General features: G+C 44.6%; 1 protein-coding gene across 5 annotated transcripts in view; it reads left to right on the forward strand.

The window, feature by feature from the left end:
* Positions 1-441: 441 nt before the first annotated feature.
* Positions 442-24650, forward strand: part of NCOA2 (nuclear receptor coactivator 2) — a 161817-nt gene continuing 137608 nt past the window's right edge. For 3 of the 5 annotated variants that reach the window (XM_073679407.1, XM_073679412.1, XM_073679408.1), the window contains exon 1: positions 442-644. The gene's annotated coding sequence lies outside the window, so the exon portion shown is untranslated. The remainder of the gene's footprint in view (positions 645-24650) is intronic. The other 2 variants (XM_073679413.1, XM_073679415.1) reach the window with 1 other exon arrangement.

Consider the following 24650-nt stretch of genomic DNA (forward strand, 5'->3'; position numbering starts at 1 on the left):
TGCTTGTGCAGGGGACATGAGCTCTAGGTCCCAGATTAGGAGAGTAGAAATTAAAAGGGTGCTATACATGAGCTGGCACTGACCACCCATACCACGCCGCTGATGGCGCTATACTCCATCCTACATCGGACTAATCGTTCCCATAGTTGCACCAAAGTAAGCGATTCTAGAGGAAAACTCTCCTCCTCCCCCCCAATATGGCCCCATGCCACACACTATTACCACCAAGAGCCCCCACCTGGCTCAGGGCACAAGCCTCTACCCAGCGTGGACTTCATGCTGCATAGTCTGCAGATACAGGCCATGGTGTAGATACATTACTGCACCTGCTGCAGCGCCGCTTTGCCCCAGTGTCCCCATGCTGATAGCACACAGGAGCAGAGGCAGCTCCGGACACCGCGCACTCGGCGCTGCTAGAGGCGGAGGACATGGCTGTGCTGCTGCCAGGAGGCGGAGGAGGAGGCGCCGCCCTCCCAGGAGGTGGAGGAGGGGATCCGGCGCTCGGAGGGTGGCTCGGTTGGTAGGAGGAGGATCCCGGGATAAACAAGCCTGACTACCCTGCTGGATGAGGGAATATGGCGGCTGTGGATCTGCTCTGCCCCCGGGAACCTTGGCGGCCGGCATTGCCCACTGAGCAGTAAGCGGTAAGACGGCGGCGGCGTGTGAGGAAGCGCGGCCCGGGGTGAGGGGACAGGACGACGGCGGCTCCGGCCACAGGGCACATGGAGGGGCGGCGGCTGTGCGGAGTTCTGTGTAACTGGCGGTGCAGTGCTGGTGTGCAGAGTTGTGCGTGTAACTGGCGGTGCAGTGCTGGTGTGCAGAGTTGCGTGTGTAACTGGCGGTGCAGTGCTGGTGTGCAGAGTTGCGTGTGTAACTGGCGGTGCAGTGCTGGTGTGCAGAGTTGCGTGTGTAACTGGCGGTGCAGTGCTGGTGTGCAGAGTTGCGTGTGTAACTGGCGGTGCAGTGCTGGTGTGCAGAGTTGCGTGTGTAACTGGCGGTGCAGTGCTGGTGTGCAGAGTTGTGTGTGTAACTGGCGGTGCAGTGCTGGTGTGCAGAGTTGTGTGTGTAACTGGCGGTGCAGTGCTGGTGTGCAGAGTTGTGTGTGTAACTGGCGGTGCAGTGCTGGTGTGCAGAGTTGTGTGTGTAACTGGCGGTGCAGAGTTGTGTGTGTAACTGGCGGTGCAGAGTTGTGTGTGTAACTGGCGGTGCAGAGTTGTGTGTGTAACTGGCGGTGCAGTGCTGGTGTGCAGAGTTGTACGTGTGTGTGTCCGTCACTGGCGGTGCTGTGCGGAGTTGTACGTGTGTATGTGTCCCCCTGGCGGTGCTGTGCGGAGTTGTACGTGTGTGTGTGTCCGTCACTGGCGGTGCTGTGCGGAGTTGTACGTGTGTGTGTGTCCGTCACTGGCGGTGCTGTGCGGAGTTGTACGTGTGTGTGTGTCCGTCACTGGCGGTGCTGTGCGGAGTTGTACGTGTGTGTGTGTCCGTCACTGGCGGTGCTGTGCGGAGTTGTACGTGTGTGTGTGTCCGTCACTGGCGGTGCTGTGCGGAGTTGTACGTGTGTGTGTGTGTGTGTCCGTCACTGGCGGTGCTGTGCGGAGTTGTACGTGTGTGTGTGTGTGTGTCCGTCACTGGCGGTGCTGTGCGGAGTTGTACGTGTGTGTGTGTGTCCGTCACTGGCGGTGCTGTGCGGAGTTGTACGTGTGTGTGTGTGTCCGTCACTGGCGGTGCTGTGCGGAGTTGTACGTGTGTGTGTGTGTGTCCGTCACTGGCGGTGCTGTGCGGAGTTGTACGTGTGTGTGTGTGTCCGTCACTGGCGGTGCTGTGCGGAGTTGTACGTGTGTGTGTGTGTCCGTCACTGGCGGTGCTGTGCGGAGTTGTACGTGTGTGTGTGTGTCCGTCACTGGCGGTGCTGTGCGGAGTTGTACGTGTGTGTGTGTGTCCGTCACTGGCGGTGCTGTGCGGAGTTGTACGTGTGTGTGTGTGTGTCCCCCTGGCGGTGCTGTGCGGAGTTGTACGTGTGTGTGTGTGTGTCCCCCTGGCGGTGCTGTGCGGAGTTGTACGTGTATGTGTGTGTCCCCCTGGCGGTGCTGTGCGGAGTTGTACGTGTGTGTGTGTGTGTGTGTGTGTGTCCGTCACTAGCGGTGCAGTGCTGGCTGTGCAGAGTTGTGTGTCCCTGGCAGTGCAGTGCTGGCGGCTGTGACTGCTGTGGTTGTATGCACCACACGATTCTCCTCGGTATCGTTCTTCCCTCCATAGATCTTGTGCAGATGTCGTGTGGCTGATTCCCATAGACGTCTATGTTGTGTGACTGTCACCACAGTGGTTGCAGTCGTGGCATCCTTGTCAGGCTGTGGACCTTTGTGTGGCTGTGGTCAGTGTGCCAGTGCTCCTGAGATGTCACCAGTGCAGGAACCTGACTTTTTGGCAGCACTGTTCTATGTTGGTCGCGTCATCTTGAAGTGCGACAGAAGAGTTTGCAGAAGTTCCTCTGTCACTTGCTGTGGTCACCCGACTATTCAGGGATACGATTTGGCTGCGAGCCGCGTGCGATTTTCCTGACGTGTTGCTGGTGAGTCGCAGCCACGATCGCCTGCCATTGATCGCTGTGCTGGAAATGTCTCTTACCATCTGGAGCCACAAGTCCAGCAGGTTCATGTTCTTCGCAGCTGTTGTGACTCGGCTACATGACGTTGTGTATCTCAGTGCGACCACATTCCCATTTGCTGTGAAGTCACAGTGCGACCTTGTGATGTGTGAGCTGCTAGATGGCCCGGTCTGATGTGTGACGGCTCCTGTGTCGTTACACTGTGCCTTGTACACACTCATTGTATTGCTCTTGCTTTTTCTGTTTCCCTGCTGTAGCTGGTTCTCCTGGCGCTGGTCTCTGTTTCTGTGTGCCCCTTGCCCAGTGGCAGAGAATATAGGAATGTGTTTGGGGGAGGGGGCAGTTTTTTGCAGGGGTTGCTGAGTGGGTACCTAAGTTTGATAGTGACTTCTCCAGCAGAACATAACCGTTGTATGTGTGTATTAAATAAGCCAGGCCTCGGTGCTGTCAGCAGCCTAGTGACAGTACACAGCCTGAGCCAGCGGCCATTCCCTGTGCGGAAACCTAGCTTGTGTTGTGTGATGTGGGCTTTGTATTGCGCTATCATGGTCTGTAGCGTCGTACATGGATCACATTTTCTGTATCACCTGCAGCGTCAGCGATCAGGTACAAGTGTTTGGCCGCATGCAGAAAACTGATTGTATGTACAGATATTCCAGTAGTCCGACCTCTCACCCAGCACATCCTGCAGTTTTTGTGTTTTTGCGGCAGTTTTTGGAAATCCTCGTCCCCTGGTATTTGTGGTCGTTCTCTATTTCTGAGTATGAAATATTTTGATAGCAAAGGTCCTGCTGTCCGTGAGCAGCGATGGGGGCAACGCTTGTTACAGTTTTGTATGTTTCAATATTTACTTCCTCAGTGGTTGAGTGATGTCACAACTTTTTATTTATTAATGTTGCTGAGATAGCGCCAACATATTCTGCAGCACTGTACAGAAGCTGTCACCATTAACATCAGTCCCTGACCCCTCATAATTTTATAAACCCCCCTCCTTACAGGCAATTTTCATAGGAAGCCAATGGACTTATCAGTATTTTTTTGGGGGGTGTAAGCACGTGGAGTACCCAGAGGAAACTGACTCAGTGGCTAAAAGAATATACATGTGCTCCCTGTTGGACTTGTTTGGATTCGAGCCCCAAGGGCTTCAAGGCAGGAATTCTGAGCCTCGATGCCACCGTGCCATCTTTTGGTTACGTCACATAACTGATGCAGACAATTTTTGGACTATGTCTTATAGGACTGGACAGGAAAATGTGTTTTTTCAGTATCCAGAGTGATCCACTATAAGTTTGCATTGAATAGTGTCACACTGGGCCGGAGACATTGGGTAGCAGATTGCATGGTTATGTGGGCTTCTCCATATTGTTCTGCAGCTATGACATCTTATGGATTCTCACACCTTGAACAGTGGTGGTCGGTCCCTGGGCCGCCACAGACCAGCGGGGAGGAACGGTTTGTGCAGCACTCTACATAGTATAGGACAAGAGAAGAAATGTTATTACCTGCAAGACTTCTTCATATTTGTGAGAAACTGCTGTAATTCTTTTCCAATTATGCTGCCGCATTGCTTGCTAAACTTTTATCTGAGAGGGATTTCAACTCAACAGCTCAATTAACCCAAAAAAAAGAAGAAAGAAGTTGGCTGGTACTCCCTCCTGACTATAAGGACTTGCTGAGTTCTAACGTTATCTCTACTCCGAACATGAAAATTCAGATGTGAGCGCAGTTTAAGGGGCTCTGTCAGCGGTTTTGACCCCTTAAAACTGCTGACATTGCAATATAGGGGACGGGGAGAGCTGTATAAACATATCCCCGAGGTAATGGTCATTTAGGATGCAATGCCCTTCAGGAGGCGACCCCTTCATGTGCAGTGTCTTGGGCTCTTTGCACTTAGGGGAACCCTGCCGCCGTCCCTCAGAGCAGAGCTATCTCAACCATATGTTGTGGGAAAAATCTGCAGAGGAAATTGACCTGCGGTGCGGATTTTTCATATGTCGATTACTACTGTGGATTTTCCCTACGGGTTTTCACCTTTTGCAACTTTTTGGATGAAATATGCGTGAAGTCCTCGACAAATCACCAAGTAACAAGCCTATTTTGTTGTCAATTATGATGCACTATAAAACCGGAGCAAAATCAGCACTGAAAAATTAGTCTGAAAGTACCAGGGTATGTGATACGCCGCTGATATTCTTGTTGGAAAATCTATTGTGTGTTACAGTACAAGAATATCGCCGCAATTGATGGACGCTGCAGATGTGTCATTCCCAGCGTGTTGGTTTATGCTGTGGGTTTTCACCATGGATTTCTTTCTTTGCTATGAGATCTGTCTGTTATATCTACACAATTTGGTGCAAATTTTGCTGCTGCAGAAAATCTACATGAGATAAGACCTCTGTAGACATGTCTTAAGGCGTTTCTGCAGTCTCATGCACACTATGCATTTTTTTTTCTCAGCGTTTATTTTGAGCCCTGTTGTTTTTTTGCACAGACGCAGGATGTCTATTTCAGCATTTTTGCAGCCCTTTTCACCCATTAAAATGAATGGGTGAAAATGTAAGTAATAATGCTGTAAAAAAAGGTACACTGTAAACTGTTTTTCCTGCCATCCCTTTTGGTTTTTGGTGCAGAAACCCTCCCTGCAAAGACGCCGTATGTGAACATACCCTTCTAGCGAAGCCCAGCAATCATTGATGGAAGACCTTACTTTGACGTCTGTGGATGTTCAGTTTAGTTAGGGAATTACAGAAATCTGTGCAAAATAATACATACCTTACATGTCAAATGTACAAACAGCAAATGGCTGTAGGTATTTGGAGCTTGTTTTTCCTTTTGTTTGTCAGTCAGTCATCTCTCCGGTATGTGTGTTCCAGCATTTCTTATTTTGTAGTTGAAAACAGTTTGTACTTTTCTAGCGCTTGTGTTCTCTAGTTGCTTGTTGTTTCCTTACATAACACAAACCAGCCGTAGAATGGCACCAGCATATACCGGCCGTCATAAGGGAAAACTATTGGGGGGCTAAAGAAATGTTTGTTTTGTAGGAGGTCAGGTAGCCAGTGCACATAAAATCCTACTTTTCTCTAGTTCTTGGCAGGATACTAAACAATTTAACCTTCTCTTAGAGCAGTCCAATGGCCCAGTTAGACGAGCTAATAATCAGGGAACCAGCATTTTTACAAACGCTTGTTCCCAGTTCCCAGGGGGCTGTGACGACTGGAGTTTGGAAAACGCTGCTCTAGAAGAACAAGTAAATGCTCTTTCCTGGAGTGTGAGAAGTTTTTAAAGGGCGTTCGTCAGGTCAGCCCAAGCACAGGCGCTCGGTGCACCGTGGTGTGGCCAAACATTTAAGTGCACCTGACCACCTGCTTGTTTTCCCTCTATCTCTACCCCCCTCTTCTTTGATTGACAGTTCTGATTTCATAGAGCCAGAGAAGGTTGGAGATAGGTGGGAAGGTGCATTTAAATGTTTGGGCCTGTCATGAAGCATTGAGTGCCTGTGCTTGGTTTGAACAGTCATTCTTTGCTGACAGTCCCTTTAAGCAGGTGTAAAAATCATCAGTGTCGGCAGCAGATCGTAGGGTGTATTGCAGGACGCGTGCTGCAGATTAACCTGTTATTTTAAAGTCAATATCACTGTTCATTTTATTAGACTTGTTAGACATTTTTCTTTTTTTTTGTGCCACCTTTTTAGATTAATATTTGAAACCACATTTTGGTGCAATTTTTGTCTTTTTTTTTTAAGGCTTTTACATGTCAACGCATTTTTTTTTCCCAGACACTTTTCAGAAGCTTCTAATGAGGTGAATCAAGTGTTTAAAACTCATGCTGAATTTTGTACAAGGCATGTATGCCGGTGTTTTGGTGAAAATTGAGGCAGAATTCTTCCATGTGTAGCTTGGTATACTCCAGCATTGTGTAATGAATAGACTGTGTTACCAATTCAGGAAATCATTGGCTGCCCATCAGGATTCAGTACAGTTGGGTATAAAGTAAAAATGGCTTTTTTGCTACATGGCTATTGTTTTTCATGCTAATTTTTGCCATCCTGAGTCTCTCCTGGGCTTTAATATCTTGTGTTTGCTATGTTGAGGGGGGTCCACATGACGCTGGTGGCCCCAGGTGCAGTATAATGATGGGCTAGGGCCACTCTGACAGTAGATGAGGCTGCAGTGTGACTCTCGCCCAGGCCTGGCTGAGCGTGCAGGAGATCAGGTTACACGCACAATCACTGTGTATACAGCGTGATTCTGTGCTGGGCCTAATGTTTACAGCCAGTCTGTGTGGAGAGCGGCCTGTGATTTTCTGCCTTTGCTCTGTACATTGTGCTGCCAGATCCAGGAGCTGCAGCAGTGCGGCCAGTGATACTGATGGCTGGACGCCTTATCGCCTCGCACCCAATGAATCTTTTATGAAAAGCATTACTTTAGTTAAGGCAACTAGTGGCAGAGGCAGAGATCCCTTCGTGGCCTATATAGACATCCCAGCAAGGCCTTTATTTAGTACAATATTGATGCCGTTCTGTTAAGTCCATAAACACGCTTTCTTTCAATTGGACTTTAAATTTGTGATTTTTTTTTTTTTTTTTAAGGGGATCTGTCAAATCACCTGACATATCTGTCTTAAATACTTGTATTTCTCATGACGTAAGAAAAGATGTGCCAGCACTGTTTTTTATAAGTCTACGTTATGCCATTCCTCTGTTATTCCTCCTAGAAATATATGGATAAATTGACAGCTGTCCAATCAGAGCTGACAGTGCCAGGCTGTATACAGACACCTACATTTCCAGGAGGAACAACTGGGGAACAGGGATCAGCGCAGAGCTCTAAGAACAGATGCTCCAGAATCAGTACTTTACAATCTTCTTCCTGTCATACAGAACATTGTTTTATTTCCATGCAGAATAGCAACACTCAATTGTCTATTTTTTCATTCTTATTTCCAGGAGGAATAACTGAGAAAATACACAATGCGGGGTTATTAAAAAGATGCCCCAGAATTTTTATTCATTGGATAGTACACTTATTGAAACTTGATAAGTCAGGAGAGTTGACCAGTCATCTTTAAAGGGAACCTGTCACCTAAATTTTTTTATTTTTTTTACCTGCAGATATAGGGTTAATCTGCAGGTAAAAAGCATTTAAGTCATGCCTGACTCCCTTTATTAGAGCATCAACTACAGGGAGAAAATGCAGTTATATTCTCCCTGTAGCTGCTGCGCGGCACCATCACATCACGCTGCTGAGCTGACAGTCGATCATTGTTCTATTTTTTGCATCTTTTCAAGCTTTCACAAAAATTTTGATGTAATTGTACTCCAGTCCCATACTGGAGTACAAAATCTGTGTGATTTTTATTTCTGTGCTGTTCAAGATTTAAAGTGCAACATTTTAAAGGATCATGCAGTTTTTTTTTTCTTAATAAACAGGCGCTAAAAAGTTAAAGGGGGAAAAAAAAAAAAAAAAAAAAGAGTATTTGATTACTCACAAAATTGATCAACCAGTGTGCGCCGTTTTGAAGAACTTGGTGCAAGAAAAAGGCAATAAATACTTAAAGACAAAAGAGAAGTCAGTGATGTGTTGCAGCTGAAGAACAGGTGCAGGACACCCGCCGGTGCGGCAGCTAATAGATGTGACGTCACCAGCCTCGTTGTAGGAGAGCTGGAATACCCCGTTAACAGCATCCTGGTTACCTGTATAGTTAGAGATGGGACTTGCCTCTATCGGACATTTTCAGGATTTGCCATGGATGTCTAAGGTGGCAATATCGTTTAGTATTATTTGCAACTACCTCATCTACATGAAGCGGTCTATAATGTGTGTGACCTTGTGTCTTCTAAATATAAATAATCGTAATATAAATTATAATCCTGCGTATGCCATCTAGTAGAGCTGTGCACGCATTGTGCTGTAGACATGAGGCTGGTGCGGGGTCGTATTCCCATGTGCAGTGCAATTCACACCTGTCTCATCCCTCCATTATGGTAACATCTGCTGCCGTGTACGCCTCATTATCCTGCCCTTTCCAGCGTTCTCACAAGGATTGTGCTTCAGGTTACATGTCGTCAGCTTCTACAATCGCAGTTTATCACCGATCCATAGATTGACAATGGGGTCCTGTGTTTGCATAAAGCGGTGGGCGCGCTTGGTGCCGCTTCATTCACAGTGCACAGTACTGCAGAAGATGAGTGATCTCTAGCCGTCTTATCCAGCACTTCATTCAATTGATTCTCATAATCGGTGGGCATCTCCTAAATGGGGACCCCTATTACCTTACTGTGGATAGGCGATAAGTTGCATTTTTGGCAAAACCCCTGTTCACACTTTTAAGGATTCCCCTGCGTGTAAGGCTATGTTCCCACGATGAGCTTTTGGTGTGTTTTTGATGCTGCATTTTGAGTTTTCTGCGCGTATTTTCCCATAGACTTACATTAGATGCAGAAATTCTGTGTCAAAAGCTCATGGGAACGTAGCCTTGGGGTATGTTCACATAGTGCATATTTGCTGTTTTTTTTTTCTGCAGCAAAAACGAGAGGCGACAGGAAGAACACCCTGCACAGTGTGCAATTTTTTTATGGTGTTTTGTACTGGTGAAAATCTCTGCAAGAAACACTGAAAGAGGGAACATGCGGCTTCTTGGCACAAATGTAAAAAAAATACACCCGGAAATCAAAAATGGTGTGCATGAGATTTCAGAAAATCTCATTGATTTATGCCGGTAGTGTAAAATGTTGCATATTTTATTTTTAGGCTGTGTTCACGTGTTGCTTTTTTGCTGCATTTTTTATTTCTAATTTTAAGCTGCATTTTACAGCACCAGCAAAAGCTATGAAATTTAAGAAATCTCATGCACACACATTGTGGTTTTTTTTTTTGTTTTTTTTTTTTTACTGACTGATTTGGGAAAACTGCTCATGTCACTTTCAGCATTTTTTCCACCCATAGAAAGCAATGGATAGTGCAATAATGCTGCAAAAAAAAATGCAGGTATCAGGTTTTGCTGTGTTTTTGGTGCCAAAATCTTAAGGAAGTTGCATCTTTTTTTTGGGGGGGCTCTAAACGTTATCAGTATGGACAAGAGATGATAAAAATGCAGCAAAAACCTGCTTTTTTTTACTGCCAAGAGAGCAGGTTTTGCCTGCGGAAAAAAACACCGCAAAAACGAAAGGTGTGAACATAGCCTTACACACAAAATACACTGCCTAAAATACGCAGACAAAAAGCTGCGTGTGAACATACCTTAATGCCATTGTATAGGCGTGCGGTGATAAGCGTATACCGCATGGACTCACTATTGTGTGTGCGTGGATTTTCTGCACATTTCACCCTCTTATTGTCTTCTGCAGAACATATTGACGTGCCGTAGACTTCACATCTGCAGCGCTGCTCAATTCACACTGCGCGTTTTCTCCGCAACGTGCGAATGCGAATTCTTGGGTTTTCCGCATGAAAATATCTGCTGCGTACTCCCCCTTTGGAAGGCGTCTTCAACATTTTAAAAAGTGTTTCTCCAGTTGTAGTGAGTATTGTGGAAGCCGTGGTGGTTGTTTGATTATTACTTACATAGCAGAAGTCTGTTATTTGCTTTGCTATCATTGGCTTCTATCACATACTTTAATATGGGATCAGTGTGTGTAAGCCGAGCACATATAGTATAGTGACGAATTGTGTGCTGTCGTTTTTGGCCTTTTACTCCCTTTTGAAGGGGTTTCTGGTGTTCTGCTTGTTGTGCACAAGAAAGACGACAAGAAAGAAAATCGGGCAATCATAGGTTATAAAGAACTGCTGGGATCTTTAGTTCAGGACAGGGATTTCAGTTCAGGACAAGCCAGATACTGAATAATGGCAGTATTTCAGAGGAAAGCTGGAAAAGACGTTACAGCTCAGATAGTGCTGGCAGAATATTGAAGATGAACTACTAACTCAATTTAAGTAGATGGCATGTTACAGAGTATCAGAATTGGGAGAAATTAGAATAGTATGTTCCTCAGGAGCAGTTGGGGATGAGGGCAGAAATCTTTTTTTTATTATGGTTTTGGCTGACAGGTCAGGTATTGCTTTAAAAGGTTCTAGTCACCTTTCCTTCAGGAGTGCATCGTTCCCTGTCCCGGGCTTCCTGCTTTGTAAGGGGCCATTGTACTTCTAAAGTCTGATATTTTGGGCCGGTGGCATGGTCACACTGTTGGTCCAATCTGAGAGTTCTCCCATGCATCTAGCAGAGACAGCTTTTCTTCTGCAGCATGGGAGAAGCAAAGAAGAACCGAGGCCGGCCTGGATCCAGCAATCCAGAAGAACCGAGGCCGGCCTGGATCCAGCAATCCAGAAGAACCGAGGCCGGCCTGGATCCAGCAATCCAGAAGAACCGAGGCCGGCCTGGATCCAGCAATCCAGAAGAACCGAGGCCGGCCTGGATCCAGCAATCCAGAAGAACCGAGGCCGGCCTGGATCCAGCAATCCAGAAGAACCGAGGCCGGCCTGGATCCAGCAATCCAGAAGAACCGAGGCCGGCCTGGATCCAGCAATCCAGAAGAACCGAGGCCGGCCTGGATCCAGCAATCCAGAAGAACCGAGGCCGGCCTGGATCCAGCAATCCAGAAGAACCGAGGCCGGCCTGGATCCAGCAATCCAGAAGAACCGAGGCCGGCCTGGATCCAGCAATCCAGAAGAACCGAGGCCGGCCTGGATCCAGCAATCCAGAAGAACCGAGGCCGGCCTGGATCCAGCAATCCAGAAGAACCGAGGCCGGCCTGGATCCAGCAATCCAGAAGAACCGAGGCCGGCCTGGATCCAGCAATCCAGAAGAACCGAGGCCGGCCTGGATCCAGCAATCCAGAAGAACCGAGGCCGGCCTGGATCCAGCAATCCAGAAGAACCGAGGCCGGCCTGGATCCAGCAATCCAGAAGAACCGAGGCCGGCCTGGATCCAGCAATCCAGAAGAACCGAGGCCGGCCTGGATCCAGCAATCCAGAAGAACCGAGGCCGGCCTGGATCCAGCAATCCAGAAGAACCGAGGCCGGCCTGGATCCAGCAATCCAGAAGAACCGAGGCCGGCCTGGATCCAGCAATCCAGAAGAACCGAGGCCGGCCTGGATCCAGCAATCCAGAAGAACCGAGGCCGGCCTGGATCCAGCAATCCAGAAGAACCGAGGCCAGTCGGATCCAGCAATCCAGAAGAACCGAGGCCAGTCGGATCCAGCAATCCAGAAGAATCGAGGCCAGTCGGATCCAGCAATCCAGAAGAATCGAGGCCGGTCAGATACAAAAATCCAGCCAGCTGCAAAGCGGCGTAGAGCGCCAATAAGTCGCACATGCTCCTTACCTTGGTAACCCTGCAGTCTCAGCGTGGCCGGCAACTTAGGCAAGGAGCTGTACACTATAAGAATAAAAAATCTCTCCGTTTCAGAGAATGGAGAAGATTTTTAATAAGAGGTCAAATGTAAAGTTGCTTATTTTTACAAGCACTTTGCAATTTCAACTATTTAAGAACTTGATAGCACACCCCATTAGCAAAAATTAAGCAACATTAATCCACCACGGCTGTGAGCAAGTACTGCGAACAAGTTTTATTCATCTGGAGGGAAATACATTTTCAAAGTGGTGAAAAAATGTAAATAATGATTAACAAAATTACAGCGTTAGATAACTTTATTTTTACAAAGGAAAAAACCCTTTTACACACACACAAAATATTCATTATTATTGAAAGAGGTCACAAAAATGACTATTCTGTGGAGTTAAAACACACAAGTAATTCCCTATTCTCCTCCGATTCGCTTTTAGTCCAGGAAAGCAGCTCTGTCTTCTGATCAGAGCAGAGGTCTCCCCGTTTGCCCAGTGGGAGCGTGCAGAGGGGTCTGGGTGGACACTGCACTCGTTGCCGCTGCTTTCTCTAATGGATAATGCATTATCTATAAATATTGCAGAGAGTCAATGGAAAACCGTCTCAGGTGGGTTGTACAGAACAAGATGTGAGTGGTGAAACCTCACACCCACGATGTACAGTCCAGTGCACTATACGTTCATTGGTGCGTCATGGTGTATGGTCCGAGCAGCCTGAGCCTCTGTACAGAGAGATTGCAATTACGCCCTGATTTCCAGACTCCTGTAGATAAGTTGGGAATGACATACTAAGCAGCATTACCGCAATTGCTTAAATATCACTTTAAGGCTCTGTTCCCCATAGACCTGTATTAGGATCAGACAATCCGCAGGTAAAAAACACACATGCATTTTAAGAAAAAACGCATCAAAAAAGCATGTAATTAGCACCTAAGTATATCAAAGTTTTATTAAAGCCAAATACCAGGAAGCATCAAAAACAAGGCAACTTTATTAAAAACATGACACACCAACAAAAGTCAAAAACCAGAGTGAAAAATACAACACACACACACACACATAACGCAATTAAAGAACTTAATTAAAATAATAGTGCAGAAATTCTGCAGCGTCAAAAACTCAACAAAATCTCATTGTGCTAAGGCAGTCTAAGGGAAGGTTCACACGAGTGTGAAAAACAAAAAAAGGTCAGCGTTTCATCCAAAAAAAATGGGATGACTTTTTCCTCACTTGTCATCCATGTGCAATCCTTTTTTTACAGCAGCAGCTAGTAACCATTTACCGTTTCCTATGTTACAGAATTGCAATGTATCCGTAAAAGTCAAAAGCAATAACGTGGGATCCGTTATTTTTTTGTGCACCCATAGACTTGAATGGGTGAGTCTCAGCAGATTTATGGAAGAAATTAGTACTTAGTGAATGCTGCAATTCTTTTCACATGCAGGTTTGGTCAGTGGGAAAAAAAAAAGCTCACCTGCACTGCCCCATTGAATAGCATTGGTCCAAGTGCGGTCCGTTTTATTCATAGACAGCACTTGGAGCAAAAATACGATGGGTGAATAAGCCCTAAAAAAATCCACAGCAAATTAACAAAAATCCTTAGGGTAATTCAGGGTGACAAATCCACACCAAATTTTGTCACGGATTCTGAAAGCGAATAGTGTAACACATACCCATCTTACATCTACAGCTGGCTCCGGTGATAATGTGTTACCGACAGCCAGAGGGAGACCGGGGAAGCGACAGCCAGGATACCTGTGATGGTGAGGATATTGGGAGTTTTGCTTCATTTTACACAATTATCTGAACCTACCGTCGATTTTAGCAGCAAAATCTACAAAAAACAGAATTTGATGGCTGATTTTTACATCCATATTAAAAGGGAAAAACCTTTATGAAATGCTTGCAAAAAAGAAAAAAAATTATATATATATTTTCACAGTATGTAATGTATATATAGTGTATGTGTACCAGTACACACACTACATATACGTTACATACTACGAATTTAAAAATCTGCATCAAGTGGAATTTGCTAAATTCTCATCCCTGCGACCAGTCCGTTGTGGCAGAATTTTCATCCAAGGAAACTTAAACGTTAATGATAGAATTAATAGTACTTTATTTTTTTGGGGGGGTGGGTAGGGGTGCCATTTCAGGATGCCTATTTTCCCCTTAGTGTGCAAATAAAGTGTGGGCCCCTGGCAGGGGGACTCATTACAATATTCAGCAGGTGAATGGCTCGCTCACTTGCATTCAAATCTTCCAGCACGCCACATTTCTAAAGGCAGAGAACAAAGTGTGTGGTGAGAAAGTGCAGGGGCGTGTGAATGAGCCTCTCCCGCTCCGGGTAATGGGCTCTGTCAATCACAGCCCGCCAACAAGGGCTACACTCCATTTTCACATGAGCCCTGGAACAATGCTGACATGCACATGTGTTAGGAACTAAATGTGTGCGCTTTACATATCTGCACTTATATATCGCTGCAATCCTATGGTACATACACAAAATTAGGTCGCATCTGGCAAATGTGAACAGATGAGAGCCCCAGACTGCAGAATAGCCGGAGACTGTGTGGCAGGGAGCCCCAGTATACAAGAGCTGTCAGCTAAATAGCACAATATATAGGATTTTTTTTGGTAGCCATGTAATAGTTAATTACCGCTATTTTCATAAAACGCTATGGAGAGTCTTGGAGAGGAAAATAGTTGGAAGCTACAGCAGTGATGGCCAAATTGTGTAGATATTATGTCACAAGGCTTCAGAGCAGAAGTGAGGAAACTGCGTCCTCATGTTTCAGTGCTTGTCCACGACCCCCCGCTGCAGAGACGTGCTCATTGGCCATTCTTATAGGGACTCGTGACTCTCGGCCAGTGATATTAGCTGCTGTGGGTGTCACACACTTCCTGACGGCTGACATGGTGCAGCACAAAGCAGTGCGGGGGAACAGAATAGTCACACCGTGCCCACAATCACTATTATAGAAGAGCTGGGGAAAAAGCATTACAGTAGGATTTTCCATGCAACCTGTATATACCCTTCTACAGTCTCCTAATTTATAATAATCCACTAAAAGTAGATCGCATAATAAAAAAGTTTGGCCGCTACAACAATTGAATTAAAGAGGTATCCCTTTTTCCAAAATCCTATCCCAAAATGTAGTAAGTGTAATAATATTATCAAATACCACCAATGATAAATACAGTATATCGTAGTTCTTCTGATAAGCTATATCGCTTACCCCATGTGCAGGGCATTACAGTAGCTTAGGTATCCATTGCTACGACCACTAACAGCTAACTGTCACTATATGAGTGGTCGTAACCATGGATACCTAAGCTACTGCAATGCCCTGCACATGGGGTAAGAGATATAGCTTATCAGAACTATACTACATTTCTCATTGGAGGTATTTGCTAATATTATTACACCTACTACATATCGGGATAGGAGATTAGAAATGAAAATACACCTTTAAGTGTCCTGTATACAGCCACATTGTAAGGCACAATGTCCCTTCTTATCATACAACAGAGGTTCTCCTCCTATCCTCTACCATTTTCAACAAAAAAACTCGGTATGTCGAAAATGGTGATTTAAAACATTAAGAAAAAATGCACACGAGTGTCACACTTCCTGCTTGCTTGCCTTCTTTCTTTCTTTTTCTTTCTCTCTAGCCACTTAATTGGTACTGCTAGTTGTGTTGTCCAATATGCTAATGAGTGAATAAATTGACAACTGGGTAGTGGCTATCGCTGATTGTCAATGGGGCATAAATGTCACACTCTGACACTGTCCATCCGTGGCAAACCATTTCGGAGCTGCTACAGCAGCTTGATCTTATGACACTTGAGTTTTTGCTGTGTTTGAGGCTGTGTGCAGACGATCCGGAGTCGCTGCGGGTTTGACACTGCGGACTTATGCAGCATCAAACCCGCAGCGGCCAGATGTTACAGCATAGTGGATGGGATTTGTAGAAATCCCATGTGCACTATGCATCTGCAGCACACCTGTGGAAACTGACATGTGGTGCGTCTTTCCAGACTGTAGCATGTCAATTTTTCTTGCGTGTCTGCATGCGGGCTTTCCCCATAGACCTAACCTCTATAAGGATAGTCCACATGTGAAAAAAAAAAAAAAAAAGGTCGCCGCTCATTTGCATATGAGCGGAAGCCGCAGGCTTGGACGCATCGTGGGCACATACCCTTACAGTACCAGCAAAGTGCCAGTACTGAATTGGAAAACTGCTTGGTTTTTGAAAACGGCGGCATATCACTTCTTTCAGCGTTTTTGCAGGAGAAACGCAACAGAAAGCGCAGATATTCGGTTTTGCTGCAGAAAACTCAGTAACAACAGGCACTAACCTGTATCAGCATGCACAAGAGACAAAGCACAGCAAAAAACGCAGCAAAACCTGCTTTTATTTTAAGCAGCTTCTTTACTGCCAAGAGAGCAGTGCAGAAAAATGCTGTAAAAACGCAAGGTGTGAACCTAGCCTTACAGCTTCCCATAAGATCACGCTTGGTTCTGACAGCAGCTTACACCGGGAAGCAGAGGATATCCAGACAGCGTCGAGGTGCATACAGATAAGTGTTTCCTACCATTGCTGCTACTTGTCAGACTGCTCCTCGATTTGAGCTGTTGTCAGAACTGCGCACGGTATCATGCAAGGCCTCATTCACTCACATACTGGGCTGTCTCACAGATAGTTTTCCCCTTCAATCGCTGAAATCTATGCTGTTAGAGAAATTGATTCTTTTACATGCCATTTTATGAATTTTGCAACCTTTTGAATTGTTTATCCATGCGATATACACGTGCAGCCCTACTGACTGAGACTGGGAGCACTCTGCCTCTGTGCATCGTCTTTACCATGTAAATCCAGGACTTGTAGGTTAAATGTAAGGCTATGTTCACACATTTTTTTTTTTTTTTTTTTTTTTACTTCACAAATCTGCAGCAAAACTTTATCTTCAGGGGCATTTTGTTGCGTATTTTTCTTGCAAATGCAAATTTTGATGTGTTTTTGATGCTTTTTTTTTTTCACCACCCAATACTTCCTATGGGTGAAAAAATGCTGAAAGAAGTGACATGCTCTATTTTCCAAAAACCCAACCAAGGCACAAAATACACAGAAACAAAACAAACAAGATGTGTGAACAGAGAATTCTGGTTTCTCATATACTTAGCTGGTACTGCAAAACGCAGCTGAAAATTTGCATAAAAATCTGCAGCAAAAAACGCTGAAAAACCCAACATGTGTGATCATAATTTAAGCCTGTGCTGGTTGCCAGACAGAAGCATACAAAACCTGTTGTGAAAAAAAAAAGTATAAAACAATGTGCCATGAAGAAGCGACTTTCTCATAGAATCCATTAAAAATTTGTCAAGTGAAGACTTCAAAAACCACTAGTACCAAAAAAAAAAAACATTAGAAAAACACTTCGAAAACTAACTCAGAACCATGCCGAAATGCAGGTCAAAAACTGCTTTGGATCTGAAAAAAATACATGTTTTTCTGACATTTATTCCTGTTGAAAACCGTGTCAGATTTTTCCACCTAAAAGTCCTTGTGAACATACAATAATTGTAGAGCGGTGAGTGGTCAGATCAGACAAGCGTTATGTATCCAAGCCATTTGTCCTATAGTCCAGAGTGGGCAAACTCCTTACAGTGCACATTACATGCCAAATGGGGGCCCACCTGGTGGCAGGGGCCCCGTCTATCGGCAGGTCGGCGACTCCATTCTCCACTTAGGTGTGGGTATAGATAGGTGCAGAATCTATAGATGCAAATAAAAAAAAATTTGTTCACATTATTTGTTTTTTTACACTCTGCATTAAAACCAATGGCTTTGTCCAGAAAGCCGCCTTGTAAATTATGTACATTTTTGGTGCTTTTTTTAGTCTTTGGTATTAAACCATTTCAGATCTCAAAGTTGGCAGAAAAATGCTGAAAAAATTGACACACTGGCTTTAAAACAAAAAAACAAAAAAAAGTGCCGCTGGTCAAACAACGCTTCTGGTGAATTAGATTTTAGATGTCATTAATTTTGTTACTTGAAAGTGCAGCATTTATTTCCGCACAAACATGCATGTAAAACCTCTGTGTGAACAAGCCCTAACAGTATGAATCCACATGTGACCGAGGCTTCAGTGATGAATCATTTTTCCCTTTCTTGTGTGTGAATGCGTTCCTTTTGTACTGTTTATTTTTGCGAGGATACAGTTCTGTTGATGCGGGGACTTGATGCGCGTGCGTGGTGTGATTAGCGGGGTAACGCCGCGCACACTGGCTGTTCACTACGCTACGTGCCGGGAACATTCCCTCCTCAGGCCGCTGTTCTGCTGTTTTACATGCAAGTGTCATTTTTGTTTTATGTTAAAAATTTACAGGATATATGTATCGCTCTCACTTTTCCTTTTTTTTTTAACCCTACGTCTCATTTTTTTTTCACTCTTCTTAAAAGTTGCTCCTTACCTTGGCAATTACATTGTGCGCTTAGCGAGGACCCCTCTCTATGTTCTCCCGAAGTTTGTTATATTGCGGCATTCGGTCTATGTATATTAAAACCCTACCCCGTCACACCACAGAACCATAGCTGCCATTAAAAAACAGCAGCTTTACCTGTAATCCTGGACACGCACATTACATGGCAGCCACTAGGAGAAACCGCCATTGTGGCTTTCCTGAGGTTAGAGGGCATGCAGGATAATGTCTGTCCCCTACAGGTTTTTTTTTTGCGTTTGTGCCAAAGCTTAGTTTTTAGACTTATTTAACTAAAAAATAAATCTTTGTTTTATAGATTATATAATACCGCTTTCTACTGTATTTCTGCTTTAAGAGCGATGACGGCATTTCCTCTCCTGCTGATGTGCAAAGCAAAACCATACCAGCTCAAATGAAGGCGATTTGTACTCCAATAAGCCAAACATTTATTGGCTAAATTGAATTGATGTGTGGACATCAGGACATTATTGAAGAATAGATCAAGGGTCAGCGAAGGGACACAGGCGCTTAGTGCTGCATTAGCTTCCCTGGCCATGCCGGTGCGGCACTACGTAGTCTCCTGATTACACTCAGGATCAGTGTGCGGTATTATACTGTGCTGTCCTAGGCCAAGGGCTACTGTATGCAGGTTACATACCTGCAGGACATGGTCTGTAGCTGTGTAACATGATAGCGGTACTTTGCGGTGGAATGCAGATGTTACAGCCTGATCTATATACCGTGTGCTGGCTGTCATCGTGCCTCCATCAGATCATATAATTCCTGAAAATTGAATTATTTTTATTTATTCACAGTCATATTGCTGACTGGTTGTGGAAAGTCAGAAGGTTTGCATTAAAGGGAATGAATGTGTAATCATAAAATTGCCTATTGTTTAAATCAATAGCTTTTTTTTTTTTTTTTTTTTTTTACTCTAAATATATAAGTAGGTAATCGGAGAAATGTAAATGTACAATTCTTACTCTGGCCACTGAGCCTCTTAGTAGGCTGATACTTCCTGTTCTGTACCTTTCACTATTTTTGCAGAAATCTCATTATAAGGGTAGATTCACATGACTGTATAAAAAATCGTTAAAATATTTCATCCATAAGTGTTTTTTTTTTTTCTCACTTGTCATTTGTGTGCAGTCTGCAATATTAGCCCCCAATCCCCATTATTAGACAAGTAAGAAAAAAAAAAATACACACACACTCTGCGACACTATACCACCTTCACCAATTTATTAAAAAGGTCTGACGTAGTCCACCGAATTCGACGTAATCCAGAGCGCAGAGTGACCAGGAACGTCTGAAGAGCAGTGACGTTACTAATGCCAGTGCACCTGAGCAATCGGGAAGTGCCAAGACTGGAGCATCTAGTGTGATGTGCCACTTCTGGGGCGGCTGGGAAGGGACCAATATCCATGGACCTTCCCAGCCTGATAATATCAGCTCACAGCTGTCTGCTTTACCTTTGCTGGTTACCAAAAATGGGAGGGGAGGCCCCACGTCATTCTTTTCATTCATTCTTTTCTTTCTTTCATTCATTCATTCATTCATTCATTCATTCATTTATTCATTTATTTAATCCTAAAAAACTGTCCAATAAGCTCCACATGGTGCAATTTTATTATATGTTGGGGACGTGTGCAATTATGTGTCTGTATCTATCTCTATAGCATTCATTGCTGTTCAAAAATGCATGCAAAGATGCACGTTTTTTGCCGCTGTGTTTTTTCCTGCCAAGAGATGGAGAAATGGTGCAGAAATTTCTGCATCCAAATATTCAATGTGTGCACATAGCCTTACTTGGATTCTAGCTGCAGGGACAGTAGTGCAGACATATAGTACAATGCCGTTTCCTGCCTTCTACATGAACTGTACAGTATATCAGATGTCACAGAAAGGGCCACCAGCTAACATCATGTACAGTGCGATGCCCCCGGAGTTTTATTCCTCAGCTCTGAATATTTCAGATCTGGCCCCTGGGACTACAAGTACCAGCAGACCAATTCTGAAGGAATGAATAAGTGTTGGTGGTTGGGACGCTGTCCGAGCTCTGTCAGAGAAAATCCTGACTATGGAGGCTCCATATGTAGGAGACAGCAGATGCCAATGTTGTGGCTAATCCAGGAGCGTTCATCAGACGTGGTCAGCGCCTCTGTCAGTGTATGCAAATTGGAGCTTCGCTTTAAGGGGTTTTCCAGGTTTAGCATTTTTTATGCACTTGCTCTAGATGAAAATAATGAAATTAGTCTTACCCAATACTGCTCCAGCGCCGCTTCTCTGTCACTACCCTTAGTCTTTGTTGACAAGATGCAGTGGTGACGTCACAAATTACATCACATGTGACCGCTGCAACCAGTCACTGGGCCGAACACTGTGATTGACTGCAGTGGCCATGCGCGCTGTAATTTTGTGATGTGACTGCTGCAGCCTGTCGATAAAGACCAGAGGCCGGGATGGATAGGTATTGCTGGTTCAGTTGTGGGTGAGTTATGCCGTTTTGTTTTTACCTAGAGAAAGCATATAAGAATAAAGAAATGTAATCCTAGAAATCCCTCTTGGGCTCTGTGCACACAATGCAAGTTCACCTTCCTGGAAAAGACAAAGTTTTTCAAGAGCAAAACCCATAAAAAAGACCCTTCATGGGGAATAAAGTTGGCATTTCTTGAAGTGTCATTTTTTTTTTAATGTTTTTTTTTGTTCGTCATCAACTGAACACTTTCTAACATTTTTGACTGCCAGCGTTTTTTTGTTTTTTTTTATACTCTTTTCCTAGACTTTTTTTAAAAAAAACAACTCCATTTAGCATAAAAGAAACTGCTAGTGGTTTTTCAAGGAAAAATACTTAAAAAGATGCTTAGGCTTCTCATGGACTTGTATTGTACAGTACAGAGCAGATGGCACCTGAAGAATAGTCTGGTCCCTTCTTGTAGCCACTTGGCATCTTTGGAAACCTGAAGTGGTTAAAAGTCTGAATTTATGATCAGCAAGTCGTTTCTACATCGAAAGAACGAGCATATGTATTTCTAACGGTGTCTGGGCACTTTTTAGTGCGGGTCTTGGAGCAGACTTCACTGAAAAATATATCATGTGCACATACCCTTAGGCCGGTTTCACACGTCCGCATATCTCCGGTACCGGAGATATGTGTCCCGTGTGTCCGAGTGTGTCACACGTGTGGCAACCGTGTGCCGCATCAGGATCATACAAACCGGCGCCTGGGAATCAGCACTACAGTTAGCGCTGTTCCCAAGCGCCGGGTGCTGAACACTGCCCTCATCATGGTTCCCTGCCGGCAGTGCGATCAGCACCAGCAGAGACAATGATGAGAGTAGTAGTGTCTGCTCCCACAGTGTCCTCACCTGTAAATATAAGAATAAAATCCATGTACTCACCTCTTCTAGGTGTCCCCCGCTGTAATCCATGCAACCGCTGCTGCCGAGGAGTCGGGGAGAATGAGCAGCTCCAAAGCTGCAGCTCGGGAGCGGGGTCCTGTCACTCACTGAGCTGCAGCTCCGGAGCTGCTCATTCTCCCCGGCTTCAGCGGTCGCATGGATTACAGTGGGGGACACCTAGGAGAGGTGAGTACATGGATTTTATTATTTTATTTGTACAGGTGGGGACACTGCGGTAGAGGGCTACCACTACTCTCATCATTGTCCCTGCTGGTGCTGATGGCAGGATTCCCAGGCGCCGGTATGTGTCACACGGATGACACACGGATGCCATCCGTGTGGTACGTTTTGAGGACCATGTATCTGCAAAAAACTGGACTTGTCTCTGTGTGGAGCACACTGACACACAGTCTGTGGAAACACACTGAGATGTGCGCAGACCCATAGATTTGAATGGGTCAGCGTGTGTCAGTGTCTCCAGTACGTGTGGAAACTGTCACCACTCGTACCGGAGATACTGACGTGTGAAAGAGCCCTTAGGGTACGTATGATCACAGAGTTTTTATGTGAATTTTGATGCTGATCTAATTGACAATCCACTCCAATTCATCTGGATATGCTTCAAAATGCCATAAAAGAACCCTCAGTGTAAACAGAGCCTTAATCTGGTCATGTGTAGCCTTAATCGGACATCTGGCTTGGTAATCATTGTAAAAGTCTTTTTCTGGATTACATCTCAAAATTATTTTCTCATATATTTTCAGCGCCGATAATCTATATTATTATTATTATTATTATTATTTATTGAAGCTTATTCATAGATGACACTAACACTGTAGGGATGTGCACGCTCCGGCCCTCACCTGATTCTGGATTCTTGAATGGTGTCTTGTGCTTGGTAATCACTCGCTTCCTGTGCCTGATCCTGATCAATTAGTGTGTGATGACTTTTAAAAGGAAGTCTGTGATGACTTGCACATGTACTGCCACATGTACAGAAAATCATATATACTTTTATCCTCCACTGTAGTTTGTTTCTTTTCACCAAGTTTGCAGGAACAGAAGTGATTTTCATCTTCAGTTTTCTTCTGATAATCATACTTCTTTTTCTTTTCTTCCTTTTTCTGCAGTTTTAACACTCAAGATCCCTTCAGTGATAACACTCAGAAGTTTTCTAATAGTGATCTTTGTGTTTTCCAATAACTGTAGGACATACTGTTGAACTGATTTTTCTCAGATATGACTCGGTTCTTGGTAAATGTAGTAGAGTAGGTTTAGCGTGGCGCTGACTATGAGCCTGACACCGGGAAATGGTTCTATTAGGAATTTCTACAGTAATGTGGGTTTCTTCTGTGAGACAGGACATTACTAATAGTGTGGAGGAGGACTTTGCAGAATTGTTGTCCCCGGAGGAATATATATTCTGAAATACTTAGATCTTACTGTGGAGCTAGTAAACTTGGGGCAGGGTAATAGTAGATGCCTTAGGGCTCGTTCAGACATCAGTATTTTCCATGTACTAGAAAAACTAACCTATTATTTTGATCCGAGTGTGGTCCAAGTGTCATCAGTTTTTCTCATAGTTGGAGAAAAAAAAGTTTCTCTACCTTCTCCTTTCTGACAGTTTGAGAATATTGGATCACACTTGGATGTCATCAGACAAAAATATGTTATTTTATTTTTTTCTTCGCTGACCCATTGACTTGCATTGCTGATTTTGATCCAACCCATGGATCACAATCGGACATGTCTCTGCTTTTATAAACTGACCACTCTATCCAAGAAAAAAAATTGGACATGTGAAGAGCCCCATAGACTATCATAGGTAGTAGTGCTATACATGGATATCTTCATACTCTGCACAGGGGACAGCAAGTGACATCAGTCTGATACTGGGAGTTTGTGCTCTTTCCAGTTCTTTGTGCCAACTGTAGGTGGTGTAAGGGTAAGGTGCATTTAGATGGCTTGTATTTGGTGAACAAGTGTTTGACTATGACCTGAAATGCTCATTCCTTGGTGATTAGATCCTTGTTGGCAGCACATCGCCCCTGTAAGCAGAGGATGTGCTGCCGATGACATGGTGCTGTATAGGGACACTTACGTCATATTAGTGATGATTCTGTACCCATCAGCGTTCGTACCCTTGTCAGCTGCTGAATAATTGGCCTAGATCAGCCCTGCCACATACACCATTGGACTAAAGAGGAGATCTGTCAGATCTATCTTACTACCAGAAGAGAAACAAGAGGAAGATCGTCTGCGCTGCTGATGGAGATCCGAAAGAACGGTCCGGGATACAACGTAGTCTTGATGCGGTTTTATTATCAATGCGTTTGGAAGTCTTCAGACTTCCTCATCAGGGTATAACCACATACAAAGGGATAGCCTTGTATGTGGTTTAATCCTGATGAAAACGTCTGAAAACTTAGAAGCGCATTGGTAATAAAACCGCATCAAGACTACGTTGTATCCCGGACCGTTCTTTCGGATCTCCATTCAAAGCGCAGACGAGACTCCCTATTGTTTCGCTTCTGGCATTTCAATAGGCATTTAACCCGTGGGACTGCAGCAGCTGACATGTATAAGCTTGATCCTTGTTGTGTGATACACAACTTTACCAGGTGAGCAATTCCCTGCACCTTATTGTCCTTTATCGCCGAACAAGACCCTATTGCGCTTTTTGTTCCTCAGCTTTTTCCTAAATTTATGGTTCATGCTGTTTGCTAAATGTGGCACATTTTAGGACTGTCTAGTATAAGGGTATGTGCACATGTAAAGTATTTGCTGCAGACAATTCTGCATCTACACATGTCCC

This window comes from Phyllobates terribilis, unplaced genomic scaffold, assembly GCF_046119375.1.
Source record: "Phyllobates terribilis strain yellow unplaced genomic scaffold, ASM4611937v1 Scaffold_4__5_contigs__length_816908805, whole genome shotgun sequence".
NCBI classification, from domain to species: domain Eukaryota; kingdom Metazoa; phylum Chordata; class Amphibia; order Anura; family Dendrobatidae; genus Phyllobates; species Phyllobates terribilis.